Raw genomic sequence first — 14,357 nt, forward strand, 5'->3', positions numbered from 1 at the left:
CCGGGCACGGTGGCTGTAAACCTGCAGTCTCAGTGCTCAGGAGGCTGACCAAGAGGATTACAAATACAAGACCAGCCTGGACAACTTAGTGAGATTCTGTTTCAAATTTTTAAAAAATTAAAAAAGAGGATGAGGATATAGCTTGGAGATATAACACCTCTGGGTTCAACCCCCAATACCATAATATAAGTACATTAATTAAATAAATAAAAAGGGCTGGGGGCATAGATCAGTAGCAGAATGCCTCTGGGTTCAAACCCCACTAGATCCCTCCAAAAGATATGCACTCTATCCAGGAGTGATGACAGAGTCTGGAGTCCCAGTACTCAGCAGACTGAGGCAAGAGGATCACTTGGCTCCAGGAGTTCAAGGTCAACCTGGGCAACATAAGGAAATCATGTTTCAAAAAAGAAAAATGTACAAAAGGGAATCTGTATTGTGCAGTACCCTGCAGATGTTCTCTTATACCTGGATTCAGTGGAAATAAGAAAATCACACTCAAAGAACTTTCATTTCATTTCTTTTTTTTTTGTTTGTTTTGTTTGGGTTTTTTTGTTTGTTTGTTTTTGTGGTACTGGGGTTCCTGGAAGCCCTTCTACCTCCGGGCTACACTCCCAGACCTATTTTTATACTTTTTAAATTTGGAAACAGGGTCTCTTAAGCCAGCGCGGCTGGCTTCGAACCTACGCGATCCTCCTGTCTCCACCTCCCAAGCGCGGGGATTACAAGCGTGCGCCACCACGCCAGGCTCATTTCATTTATTTTTAAATGTAATTTTTCAATGTCATCCCAGCATCCAGGAGGCTGAGACAGGAGGATCATGGTTCGCAGACAGCCTCAGCTACTTAGTGAGGCCCTCTGCAACTTCGTGAGATCCTATTTCAAAAATAAAGAATACCTAGTCGTGGTGGCACAGGTTTATAATCCCATCGCTTGGGAGGCTGAGACAGGAGGATTGCTCAGGTTCGAAGCCAGCCTCAGCTACTTAGTGAGGCTTTCAGCAACTTAGTGAGACCCTGTTTCCAAATAAAATATAAAATAGGTCTGAGAGTATAGCCCGGAGGTAGAAAAGCCCCTGGGTTCCAACCCCAGTACAACAACAAAAAAAAAAAAAAAAAAAAAAAATCAAGAAGGAAAGAATAAACACTAGGGCAGGGGCTGTAGCTCAGAGGTCAAATGCCCCTGGGTTCCAACCCCAGACCCGCAAAAAAATAAATAAATAAAAATAAATCACATATGTTCAGTGAACCAAGGACTAGCAGGAACTAGTCCAAATGGATGTGCTTTTCACTTCTAAAAGTCAGGCTGGCCCAAAGCATGAAGACAACTTTAGAGAGGGCTCTATAATGAATGGTCAGGTAATCAAAGCTCAGGACAGCTGGTCTGACGCAGGCAGAAGAAATGAAAAGTGCAAATGATAAGCAGGCAAATCAGCAGGAAAGAACCCAGCAGATGTCGTCATCTCCCTTCCCGCCACCACCAAATGTCAGTATTCATATGTACCCGAATAAGGCTGCATTACTTATTTTGACCCTGCCTAAAGAACATTAGTTACTTTTGTCTTTTAAAAATATAACATGAGAAATTTCATTTTTATGCTTATTTTAACAAATTAAGAGGGAGATTTTGGAGTACTTGTAATGTAGTCTAATTGTTTTTCCTAAACAGCGTAATTTATGTGGATGTATGTTCAAATGTTCATTTAAATGTGTGAAATGATTTAGATGAATCACTACCAAGGGTCATGTATAAAGATTTGACCCCAGGGTGGTGGTACTGGGAGGTGCTGTGGGTGGTGCTTTAAGAGGTGGGATCGAGCGTAGGCACTTACTTACATTACCTGGGCATCTTTGAAAGGAATTGAGGGACCCCAGTCTCTCGCTCCCTGCCTTTCTGGCTCAAGATGTGACCATTCACTTTGACGTCATCCCTGCTATGATATGCCAACCTCACCAGAGGCCACCAGTTCTTGTATGGGAATCTCCAGAACCATGAGCCAAGATAAACCTCTTAACTTTTTAAGGAGGCTGTGTCAGGTATTTCCTTATAGTGATATAAAAGTGACCTAATCCTGTGTGTTCTGATCAAGTGGGTCTTATTTTTAAAGACTCATTTGAATTTAAAATTACCAAATACCACAGGCAGCTAGCAATTTGACCCCCTTACTTAATTTTTTTTCATACTATGAATCAAGTTCTTACACACTACCAAACAGACTTTTTTAATGCTGTCTCATCACCCTAGATTATAGGCATCATGATATCAGGGAACACTCAGTCTTGTTTACAACTATATTGCCAGTACTTAGAAAAGCACCTGAATGTAGTCTGTATGGACAAAATATATTTGTGAATAAAGAAATAACCTAACCATAGGTAAATAGTAGAGAAGAAATAACAGTAGAGAAATTGTAAAGTTCAAAGTAGAGGAGATATTTTCTTAACCAAGATTTAAAACTCAAAGAAAAACTGAAATTTTTGATAGTGTATAACTTAGGGTTGGAAATAATGAACTTTGTTTTTTATACTAAAAATTTAAAGCCTACATAATTTTTTAATAAACTACAAGTATATTGTTTCTGTTTGTTTGTATTCATGTTTGTTTTATAGTACCATAATTATTAAAATGGGGGAAAGGACTTTTAATTTCCATTTTATGGTATCTTTTATCTGATACATCTGACAGAAGAAAAAGGTTGCTCATTTTTATTTAATATGCTCAAGTGTACCAGTTCTTTCCTTCATGATTAATGCTTTTGTTATAATTTGTCTCTCCAGAAAAGATACCTTAAGATTCTATACCCAAGCACCTCACAATAATACCATATTTGGAAATAGGGTTGTTTTAAGTGTAATTAGTGAAGAGCTCATAGGATGCGCCATACTACAGTATGATGGGTGTCAAAAAAGGGGAAATTTGGGTACAGAGACAAACACAGGAAGAACACTGGCGGTGACACACAGAGACTGTGGTTGATTCAGCTGTAAGACAAAGAACATCAAGGACTGAAGCATCCTAGTACTTGGGAGGCTGAAATAGAAGGTTTGGGGCCAGCCTCCGCTACATAGGAAGAAGGCCTTCAGCAACTTAGTAAGACTCTGTTTCAAAATAAAATAAAAAAGGGCTGGAGGTGTAGCTTGGAGGTAGTATGTCCCTCGGTTCAATCTCTAGGACCACAACAAAACGAAACTAAGAACACCAAGGAGCCATGGCCCTCATCGGAAGCTAGGAGGAGACGAGGAAGGGTCTTGCCCAGAGTCTGGGGGAGTTAGGACCCTGCTGACACCTGCATTTCAGGCTTCTGTCCTCCAGAACTCTGGTGTTTGCTGCCACCCAGGTTGTGACACTTTCTTCCAGCAGCCCTAGAAAGCTGATACAGCTTTTCACACATCACTCAAGAAATCCTATCCACTGGTTATCACACAGATATCACCATATATTTTTTCTAAAAGTTTTAAAGTTTGGCCTTCACAATTTGATAGTGTCATTCAACAGTCATTTAATTTGTGTTATGTGACATACAATCAAAGTCTCTTTTATCATATGCCTAGCTTACCTGAGCCTGTTTTTGTGCTTGATTTTTATTTCCTATTGGAAATTTTCTATATGGTCTTATACCCATATCATCCCTTTAAAAAAAAACAATTGTAGTAAAATATATAAAGCAGAAAATTTACTATTTTAATCTATTTTTGTGGATAATTCAGTGTCATTAAGTACTGTGTCACTGTCGTGTGATCATCCCTGCTAGTCACTACAGAATGTTCCAAAGTTTAAATGCTACACACATTAAATAATACCTTGTACTCTTTTCCCTTAGCCTTGATAATCATCTTCCATTTAATTTCTCTGTAAATTTAACTATCTTAGGTATTCGTATAAGTGAAATTATACAATATTTGTCCTTTTGTAGCTCACTGATTTCATTTAATGTCTTCAAGTTTCACTCATGTTGTAGCATATGTAAGAATGTCCTTCTCTTTCAAGGTTGAGTAACATTCATTTAATGTGATGGAGAGTTTTGAAGACTCCAGCTAAAGAATGACAGCCACAACCCTCCCCCCCAGCTAGACATGCAATCTCAGTCTGAAGACCCCAAAGAGCAGCCATCCAAACCACTGGATGCCGCCAACTTAAAAGAATTGGTGGCAATGTAGAAGCAAAGATAACTAATATCCTCGGTCATGATGACAATATAACAAAAGCTTTATTTTAAAAATAGTTCAGTGTCCCAGTGAGGTGTGGTTGTACATGCCGGAAATTTCAAAAATTGAAGGACTGAAACAGGATAGCAGATTCAAGGCCAGCCTCGGCAACTTAGCAAGTAGCAAGGGCCTCAGCAACTTAGAGACCTTGTTTCAGAATTAAAAAATAAATAGGGCTGGAGGTATAACTCATTTGGAGCCATGCCAAGACATTTATGAAAGTTGGAGGAGGATCAACCAAGAGAAAAGCTCAACAAACTCTGCAAGAACAACAACAAAGTAATCCAGTCTAAAAATGGGTAAAGGATCTGAAGAGATCCTTCCCAAAGGAAGAAACACAAATGACCAGTAAGAGCCACCAGTGAAATGCAAATCAAAAGTACAGGGAGATTTTATGTTACCCTAGTTAGGATGGCTATTAAAAAAAAAAAAAAAACCTACATTTAGTGACAAGGATATAGAGAAAAAGAAGCCCTATACAAAGCTGTTGGTAGGAATGTAAATTAGTAAGGTCACTAGGAAAAGTAATATTGGTATTCCACAAAAACTAAAATATAACTACCATATGATCCAGATTTTCCCCTCCAGGGTATATGCCCAAAGGAAATGAAGTTTGCAAACTCATGTTTATGGTGGTGCTATTTATAATAGCCAAGTTATGGCCTGGAACAGTGGTACACACTTGTAATTTCTGTACTTGAGAGGCTGAGACAAAAGGATCGCAGGTTCTTGGCCAGCCTCAGCTACTTAGTGAGGCTCTCTGCAACTTAATGAGAACTTGTTTCAAAATAAAGAATAAAAAACAGGGCTGGGGTGTATAGAGGTAGAATGCTACTGGGAGCCATCCCCAGTACCTCAAAAATATTAATAGCCAAGATATGGAATCAGCCTAGGTGCCCAGCAACAGATGAATAGATAAAGACAATAACACACACACACACACACACACACACACACACACACACACACACACACAATGGAGAATTATTCAGCCACAAAAAAAATAAAAGCTTATATTTATAGGAAAATGAGTGGAACTAGAAAAATAAGCCAGACACAGAAAGATAAATATCTCATATACAAAAACTAAAAACAAAAGCAAAATGGATGACCTGAAAGCAGAAAAGAAACACAGAAAGATAAATATGAGAAAACATTTTTTCTCATATATGAAGCAAAAAGAAAGGAAGGAAGGAAAGAAAGAAGAGAAGGAAGGAAGGGGTAAAGGATGGAGGGAGGGAGAAAAGTAGAAAGGGGAAAGAATGACTTACAAGTAGAAGAAAAACTATTAGGGTCTAGGAAGGGGATTGGGGAGAAGGAGCGAAAGGGAGGTTGGGAGAGGGCACAAGAAGAGTGAATGGACATATATGGAGATAAAGTGAATGCCACTACTTTGTACAGTTAATATGTATTCATAACTGTAATTTTAAGAATCCTATTCACCAAAGGCATGTGTAATGTGACTTGATAATGGCATAGCCTTCCAATCCAGTAGAACTACTTACTACTGGCCCCCTTTAAACACTAAAACCAAACTAGCTCCTGCTTTTCCAACTTCAGTGAACATTAGAATTATCTGGAAAACTTTAAAAATAGATTTCTAGAGCCAGGAACGGTGATACCCACCTGTAATCCTCAATACATACGCATAGCTCATTCTCTCATTTCCTTTAGGTTTTTAATTCAAAGTCATCTGCTAAGTGGCTCCAGTCTACACATAGCTGTGAACCTCCTCAATATAAGATACTTTCCATCTCATTCCTTACTTTTTTATTCTTCTTTACACATCACTCTTTATCACTTTATTTATGATCTTTATTCCCCATTACAATTTCCATGTGGGCAATGATTTCTGGGTATAATACCCCCTATGCCTAGAATATTGCCATCGTTGAATGCAAAAATGAGTATAATCTCTAAAAGTCTTATATTCAAGCACGTGTGAGAGTTTGTAGCAACAGACCCTTTATTTATTTATTTATTTGTTTGTTTGTTTGTTTATTTATTTTGGTGGTACGGGGATTCCTGGAAACCCTTGAACCTCCGGGCTACACTCCCAGACCTATTTTATATTTTTATTTGGAAACAGGGTCTCCTAAGCCAGCACATGCGGCTGGCTTCGAACCTGCACGATCCTCCTGTCTCTGCCTCCCAAGCGCGGGGATTACAAGCGTGCGCCACCATGCCCGGCTGCAAGAGATCCTTTATGCAGAGCAGAGTGGAGAGCTAATTGGTGCTACCCTTTCTGGAAAACCACTTGGCATTACCTAATAGCATTGATCATTACATATTTACAACCCAATGATTCCTTTCCTTTCTTTCTTTCTTTTTTTTTTTTTTTTTTTTTTTTTTTTGGTAGTCCTGGGGTTCCTGGAAGCCCTTCTACCTCCGGGCTACACTCCCAGGCCTATTTTATTTTTGAAAACAGGGTCTCTTAAGCCAGCGTGGCTGGCTTCGAACCTGCACGATCCTCCGGTCTCTGCCTCCCAAGCCGGGGATTACAAGCGTGCGCCACCACGGCCAGTGATTCCTTTTCTAACTATATTCCTGGAGAGACTTTTGCCTGTGAAGAATCATGAAAATGTCATTGCAGTGATGTTGGGGTAGGGGAAACACATACAACGATTATTAACAGTAAAATAACAACTAAGCCGGATGTGGTGGCACATGTCTGTAATCCTAGTACCTGTGAGGCTGAGACAAAAGGACTGTAGATTCCAGGACAGCAAATTTCTGGCCATCCGTGAATCCCATCTTGGAAGGCATGAATAAGCTAGGTATGAGGGTGCACACCTGTATCCCAGTACTTGGGTGGCAGGAAGATTAGATTTTGAGACCAGCCTCAGCAACTTAGGGACACTCTCAGCAATATAATGAGACCCTGTTTCAAAAGAAAAAGGGTTGGGAGTGTAGCATGGAGGTAGAATGCCCTGGATTTAATCCCCAGTCACACACACACACACACACACACACACACACACACACACACACACACACTGATTTTTTGGGGGGTACTGGAGATTGAACCCAGGGGCATTCTACCTCTGTGCAACACCCCGGTCCTATTTTAATTTTTTTAAAATTTGGAAACAGTATTTTGCTAGGTTTATACAAGTCTCCCTACTTGCTGAAAGTATCCTGGAACCTATACAAAAATTACAAACTTCCACGTCCACTGGCAATACTGATCTTTTTGAAAAAGGAAGGTCAGGGGAGTTCTGGCCTTTCTCCAGTTGTCAGGCAAAGGAATGGGTTTTTTAAAACAATAACTGATGCCAAGCATGGTGGCGCACGCTTGTAATCCCAGAGCTTGGGAGGCTGAGACAGGAGGATAACACAAGTTCAAAGCCAGCCTCAGCTACTTAGTGGGGCTCTCGGCAACTTAGTGAGACCCTGTTTCCAAATAAAGTATAAAATAGGTTTGGGAGTATAGCCCAGAGGTAGAAAACCCCTGGGTCCCACCCCCAGTACCACAAAAAAGTAAATAATAATAAAAAAATAAAACGACTGACTCCTGAGGCGCTCAATGGTGGCAGGCTTGAGTAGCAAGGCAGGGCCTTTCTTTAAACTCATCTAGAGACCAGAAAGGGGCCACATCCCTGTCACACTGGGAGTAGCCACCAGGTGGCGAAATTCCCTTAATTTCCTCAAAACCCAGAATAAGGTGAGAGAGAAAGTGGCTTTAAAAGTGCGATTTGAGCCGGGCGTGGTGGCGCACGCTTGTAATCCCCGCGCTTGGGAGGCCGAGACAGGAGGATCGCGCAGGTTCAAAGCCAGCCACGCTGGCTTAAGAGACCCTGTTTCCAAACTAAAAATAATAAAAGTATAAAATAGGTCTGGGAGTGTAGCCGGAGGTAGAAGGGTTTCCAGGAACCCCAGTACTGCAAAAATAAATAAATAAATAAAAAATAATAAAAGTGCGATTTGATACTGCACTTGATCTTAGCCAAAAGGATAATGGGAGAGAAACCTCAGTGGAGCCAGGGAAGTGACCTAAAGAAAGGGGAAGAAAAAAGAAAAGTGCCATGTGGCTAAAACAGGAGTAAAGATGATGGTTTACATCAGGACCACGAGTACTAGAGCTGCAGACGAGATAAGGGCATTCTATAAACTCTGTGCACCAAAGGACTTCTCACGAGTTGCTCAGGAAGGCAAGGTGTGCCAGGACAGGCGCCTGGCTTCAGGTAGTCAGGCCTGCCTGTCTCAGCGCCTTCATGATGCATTAAAGCGTTGATATAATAGAACCTACTTTGCAGGGGATTGTTAATATATGTAACATGTTGAGACACTATCTGAAAAGTTCTAAGCACTCAATAAGCTTCAAAAAATAAAAAGAAGCTGGATGTGGTGGCACATGCCTATAATCCTAGGACTTGGGAGGCTGATACAGGAGAACTACAGGTTCAAGGCCAGCCTCAGCTTGGAGGTAGAATGTCCCTGGCTTCCTTCCCTAGAATCATACATACATACATACATACATACATACATACATACGTAGATTAAGATCTATGGCTTTATAATTTCAATTCAATGGCTTTTATGCAGAGCTCTCCTTCAGATTCCTCTGTATTCTTCTGCCCCCCTCCCCCTGGTACTGGGGATAGAACCCAGAGGCATTCAACCTCCGAGCTACACATCCCCAGCTCAATTTTTTATTCTTTATTTTAAAACAAGGTCTCACTGAGTTGCAAAGGGTCTCACTAAGTAGCTCAGGCTGTCGGTGAACTGCGATCCTCCTGTCTCAGCCTTCCAAATGCTGGGATTACAAGCATGTGCCACCACACCCGGCTCCTCTGTATTCTTTTTTTTTTTTTTTTTTTTTTTTTTTTTGGTGGTACTGGGGAGGAGGGAGTGGAACCCAGAGGCTTTCTACCTCCGGGCTATACTCCCAGACCTATTTTATATTTTATTTGGAAACAGGGTCTCACTAAGTTGCTGAGGCTGGCTTTAAATCTGTGCCATCCTCCTTTCTCAGCCTCCCAAGCACCGGGATTACAAGTGTGCACCACCACGCCCAGCTTCCTCTGTATTCTTTAAACTCCCTAGAAAGCCATAATGATGTCAAACCTGAAAATAATCTAGTTATAATGGTTATGTAAGTAGAAAAAAGGACTCCAAGCTGGGTGTGGTGGCACACGCTTGTAATCCCCGCGCTTGGGAGGTGAGACAGGAGAATCGCGCAGGTTTGAAGCCAGCCGTGCTGCTTAAAAGACCCTGTTTCAAAATTAAAAAAAAAAAAAAAGTATAAAATAGGTTTGGGAGTGTAGCCCGGAGGTAGAAGGGTTTCCAGGAACCCCAGTACCACCAAAAAAAGAAAAAGAAAAAAGGACTCCAGTGGTTACTGTTTTGTGGGGAAAAAATGCACACAACACCCAAGTTGACAAAACAGAGCATTTTAAAAAAGAGATTCATCCCAATTTTCCTAAAAATATCAGTTTCCGTTGTGCATGAAGAATTTGATTCAACTTATTAAATTAATTTGCTCCTACCTGCTCTGTGGAGAGAGATGAAGGCGTCCCCAGTATGAATGCTGAGCTAGTAACTTCTGCTCCCTCTGCTAGCCCTTTTCTTAGCCATCTCCTTCCCAAGAAGCCCCCCAGGTACCTGTGTGAATCCCAGCCTCCTTTGTCTCCTGGCCCTTCCCTCCAGAGGACACAGGCAACTGATGAAGATTGGGAAAAAATACTCTATAATCCTTTGTGCAGGTGGAGGCGGGGGCGGCGTGGAGCCCTCCAACCCACTCCCCCAGGAAGCTACTGCAGGACCAGGAAGCCATGGAGTGACCTAGTGCACTTGGTCAGCCTTCTGGTTGCGGAACATCTTTGACTTTAGGGTGATAATGTAGAAGAGGATGATTCCTGTATTGAATGTCTTCTGTTCTTTGTATTCTTGTTTGAATGCTCAGCTAATCTAATCCCCACAAAAAACCCCGATGCCACAGGAGTGTGAACAGCTGTTCATTTCTTTCTTTCTTTTTTTTTTTTTTTTTTTTTCTCTTTGCGGGTCTGGGGATGGAACCCAGGGACATTTGACCTTTGAACTACACCCCCTTCCCTATATTTTATCCTTTACTTTGAAACAGGGTCTCAGTGAGTTGCAGAGGGCCTCACTAAGTAGCTGAGGCTGCGATCCTCGGGTCTCAGCCTCCCGAGTGCTGGGATTGCAAGCGTGTGCCACCACGCCTTGCCAGCTGTTCATTTTTATGAAGAACCTAAGGTCAAAGAGCCAGAAGATGAAAGAGCCCCCGTAGCGTCCAGTTGGACTATATCAGGGTCTGACTAAGTTGCTAAAACTGGCATTGAACCTATGATTCTACCATCTCAACACCTGTGCTCCTAATAAAAAACAAAGTCCTTTAATATTATTTTTTTGAAAATAGGCAATTTATTGCAATTACTAGAATTACAGGCTTGTGCCCCTATGACCAGATCAAAGACTGAATTTTCTTAAAATTCAGTATCATTTAAAGTAAAAATAATCAGCAGACATATGCAAGCCTATTGGCCCATTGCCTAAGGCAAGAAGAGAGGTAAATCAGTAGCAGTCTCCCTGCCTCTTATGTTACTGACGTGAAAATTCTGTATATTCTTCCTTCAGCAAACTGTCCCTAGAAATACTTGTTTCCTCTTCCAGTCCCAAGTTGCCCATCAGGTTCTGATAGACTCCTTTTCCTATGAAATCATTCTTTATAAAGAGAGCAATGCAGCTGAAGCAAGTAGAGACCAGAAGCCGAGCAGTGGAATTGCTGGGCAAATTACTATTTTGTGCTCAGTGATAACCTACTAATATATTATTGGGCTAGGTGTTCTTGGTAATGCAGAGCTGCCTCTCTTACTGAAAGATGTTTAGCATCCTTAAAACCCAGCTGCTATAAACCTGAAACTAGCCCTTAGGCAGATCACTCTGCTCACGAACAGCCAGCTTTTGTGCACCAGTGCCCACTCACCTCAGTAACAATACATATTATTTTCTGTACAAATCTGTTAGTCCTTGGAATGTTTTCTATTTTAGGGATTGCCTTTAGTGTGTGTGTGTGTGTGTGTGTGTGTGTGTGTGTGTGTGTGTGTATGTGTGTGTGTACAACTAGAGTTTGAACCCAGGAGTATTCTACCTCTGAGTTATAGCCTCACCCCTCTTTTATTTTCTATTTTGAAACAAGGTCTCGAAAGTTGCTGAAGGTCTTCCTAAGTTGCTAAGGCTGGCTTTGAACCTGTGATCTTCCTGACTTAGCCTCTCAAGTACTGGAATTACAGATGTGTGACTTTGCTCTTAAATAATAATAAGGGCTGAATGCGGTGGCACATGCCTATAATCCCAGTAGTTGGGAAGCTGAGATAGGAGAATCACAGGTTTAAGGCCAGCCCCAGTAACTTAGCAGGGCCCTGTTTCAAAAAACAAAAAGCACTGAATGTATAGGGTTCAGTGGTAGAATTCCCTTGAGTTCAATCCCAGTACCAAAATAATAATAATAATAATAATAATAATAATAATAATAATAATAATACCTATTATTAGTAATAAGAATCATGATTTTTTGTTGATCCTTTAAAGTATATTCTTGGAAGTGACACCTAGATTCAGAGAGGCTTAGTGAAAACTCTTTATATAAAAGACTTATTTTGTTCACAAAGCACATAACTAGATCCTTTTATCACTAACAATATTTGTGATTCAGAGAATCTTACTTATTCACATTGTCTCCCATTCTGCTTTCTTTCTGTTGTTTATCTACCTCACTAGTCATTTTAAAACAAGCCTTCAGTTCTAGTAAGCATTCCAATTGTTTTTCTATTCTCTACTTCATTGTTTTCTTCCCTTAACTATATTTTCTCCACAATTTATTCTATTTTCTTGAAATAAAGATATAATTTGTTGAAAATAGCACTGTTTTGAAAGATCAATTCAGTTCTACAATTTTCCTCAGATTTTTTGTTTTTGCTGTGTTTGTCTGTTTGTTTGTGGTACTGGGGATTGAACCAGGGGCCAGCCTCCCAAGTACTGGGATTACAGAAGTGTACCATCCCACCCGGCTCATTGTATTATTCTAGGAAGGAGTGAAACCTATGCTCATCTTTTCATGGTTGTATGATTAGATATATTCTACCCATTCTCCTGGAGAGTTTTTCAAATTGAAGAAACCTAATCTATGGAGGAGGCCTATATAAAGCCAAGTCTTCCCCTCCCCCCAAAAGACTGCTTATGCTTGGGCTGCAGCAAGGGGTGTGCTGGACCCAGTTCACACTGACTCACAAGAGAAGATTGTTAATTAGCATTGCTTTCTAATGCTGCCCTCAATAAGCACCTGGAAAAGAGAAATTGACCACAGTGGGAGAGTTACCTCAGAAATCAGCAAACATGACAAATTGAAGTTTTAGTGTCTCCCCCCCTCCCCAGTTGTTAAGCATTTACCAGCACAGGATGGCTCCAGCAACTATTAATACATTTTGTACAACTAGCTCTGTTATATAACTGTATCACAGAAAATGTCTGTGTATGATCAGAGCATTGCCAATACATTTGAAGTTTGAAATGAATTTGTAGTCTGAAATGATCAATCTGTTAAGTGCATCTTGCAGTGAAATAATATAGCCTATATTTTAAATTTTGCATAGTTTTTGGTCTCTGTGGGTTTTCCTAAGTAGATATTTGTCTAAGATTTTACAGGTGAAATCAAAGAAAAATATCTTCTACTTTTACTATCTGAAACTACAAACATATTTATGGTGTATAAGTCATGTAAATTGATGTGTGTAAATAAAGCAGGAATCTATAGACAGTGGTCAAAGGTTTCAAATTCTCACTTTGTTCTGGGGTGGAGAGCAGGGCTCATTGAGATTTGAAAGAAAGCCTTAGATTTGGGAAAGGCTTCTTTGATATAAAAAGTGTACTCATTATGTAACTAATATTCATTAAACATATATTAAGTCCCAAATAATAGAGATTTTAACAGACTTGACCCTTGCTCACATGAGACTTATACTCTATTGAAGGAGAAAGACTTTAAGTGATCACATAAATGGGTACAAAATTAACAGTGGAAAAGAAAAAAATCTTAGTTATCATGGGAAATTGATCCAGATTGGAAAGAACTAAAAGACAAAAATTGGGTGTGGATTGCAAAGTAAGAAGGCGAGAGTTGTCAGGTGAAATCTATATTCCAGGAGATGCTAGAATCACAGTCTAACCCTAGTGGACTAAGAACAGTTAGAAGCCATTTGCATTTTATTTTATTTTATTTATTTATTTTTATGTCACTTTTATTATTTTTTATTATTTTTTTCTAATCATACATCACTTTGGAATACAAGACTTGAGAGGATACACAAGCACATATCATCAAATAAGCCCTCATCTAATTCCCATCTCATCCCCTCCCCCTCCCTCGATCCCATGCTTAATTGGTGATTATCTTTGATATAATTGTTTACGCACCTCATGAGTTTTAAAGAGATTCCATCCTCCCCCATCCCCTCCCCTCTGATTGGTCACCTTAATTGCTTTTCAATAGGGCCCTTTCTACTACTTGACCTCCTCCTGTTACCCCTTTCCTCCTAGTGCTTGCTAATTAGGGGAAGCATCTGGATTTTATTTTCTGTGATATTTCTCTGTGCATGCCGCATTGCAAATTCCGATCCCACTCTTGACGGCCCCAGTAGTGGCCTGGCCACCCGGAGGACTCTGGTCCCGACCTCACTGGCTCCAGCACCGGCCGGCCTTGCCTCATGGGAGGCCCTTATCCTGGCCTCGCTGGCCCCCGTACCGAACTAACCCCTCGGCTGGCTCCTCTCCCAGCCTCAGAGGCCCCAGCATCAGCCTAGCCTCACGACAGGCTCCGATCCCGGCCTCACTGACCCTGGCACCAGCCTAACCCCTCAGCAGGCTCCTATCCTGGTCTCGCAAGTCCCAGCTCCATCCTTGCCTCACAGCAGTTTCCGATCCCAGCCTTGCTGGCCCCGGCACCGACCTTACCCCTCAGCAGAGTCTGATCCTGGCCTCATAGGTCCCAACACCGGTCTTGCCTCATGGCAGACTCCAGTCCCGAACTTGCTGGCCCTGGCACCAGCCTAACCCCTCGGCTGGCACCAATAGCGGCCTTGCCTCACAGCAGTCTCTGGTCCTGGCCTCGTTGGCCCCAGCACTGACCTCACCCTT

Source organism: Muscardinus avellanarius (assembly GCF_963383645.1).
Source record: "Muscardinus avellanarius genome assembly, chromosome: 5".
In the NCBI taxonomy this organism is placed as follows: Eukaryota; Metazoa; Chordata; class Mammalia; order Rodentia; family Gliridae; genus Muscardinus; species Muscardinus avellanarius.